The sequence below is a fragment of the Octopus bimaculoides genome, chromosome 14 (assembly GCF_001194135.2).
Source record: "Octopus bimaculoides isolate UCB-OBI-ISO-001 chromosome 14, ASM119413v2, whole genome shotgun sequence".
Lineage (NCBI taxonomy): Eukaryota > Metazoa > Mollusca > Cephalopoda > Octopoda > Octopodidae > Octopus > Octopus bimaculoides.
Window position 1 is genome coordinate 26,010,108 of NC_068994.1, and position 1,055 is coordinate 26,011,162.

General features: G+C 43.9%; 1 protein-coding gene across 1 annotated transcript in view; it reads right to left on the reverse strand.

Annotated features, from left to right (window-relative positions):
- Positions 1-1,055, reverse strand: part of LOC106873661 (uncharacterized) — a 14,695-nt gene that overhangs the window by 8,213 nt on the left and 5,427 nt on the right. The gene's annotated exons all lie outside the window — the stretch shown is intronic.

The window sequence follows — 1,055 nt, forward strand, 5'->3', positions numbered from 1 at the left end:
CTTCCAACTGTTTAACATGGAGGAGAATCTGTGATGATCTGGAGGGCTATATCTTGGAAATCCGCCGGCCTAATGATTTCCCTTCATGGCAGAATTAATAGTCAAGACTATTTAAGCATTTTATTTGATTCAATTCATCCTATGGTTGCGGAACTGTTTCCGGAGGGAAACGCAATTTTTCAGGATGATAATGCACCAATTTACACAGCTAAAGTTGTTACTGAATGGCACGAGGAACATTGTAGTGAAGTTGAACATCTTATCTGGCCACAACAGTCCCCAGATCTCAATATTATTGAACATTTATGGTGCATTTTAGAAAAACAGGTAAGGAGTCGATATCCTCTGCCATTATCACTACAAGAACTGTAGACTGTTATAGCTGAAGAATGGATAAAAATTCCTTCGGAAACAATTCAAACTTTGTACGGAACTGTGAAATCTTGCGTGCGTTAATTTCAACTCTTCTTTTCAGTTCCCAAGTAAACTGACATCTGACGTCAAAAGTAAACTGACATCTGACGTCAAAAGTAGCTAGTAGCGACTTCTCTTGAAAAATTACAAAATTTTGGATCGTGATGTTATCAAGTACCTGCAGAAAAAGGATTTAGTCACCAAGGACATTCATGCTAACATGATTGATACATTAGTGGATGACGCTCATACACACACACGCACATACTTCTACCAATATCATCTATTGCATCCCTTGCTCTCTCTGCCATTCTCTGTACATCGGACAAACGGGGCGCCGCTTGATCGACCGGTTCGCGGAACACCTGCGAGACATCTGTCTTGACAATGACTCCCCGGTGTCACGCCATTTCCGCTCTACTGGTCACTCTTTGCAACACCTGTCCGTTTTCAGATTGTCCTTGCACATGGGCCATCCGGACTCCCGTTTGCGCCGTGAACAGGGATTAATCTTCTCTCTTCGCTCCTTTGCACCACATGGGCTCAACTCTCCTCCCTTCTTCATCTAACCCCCTCCCCTTGCCTCTCTCATCTCTCTGCCTCTCTCCCCCTCTCAATTCCTCCTACTTCCTCCCACCCAC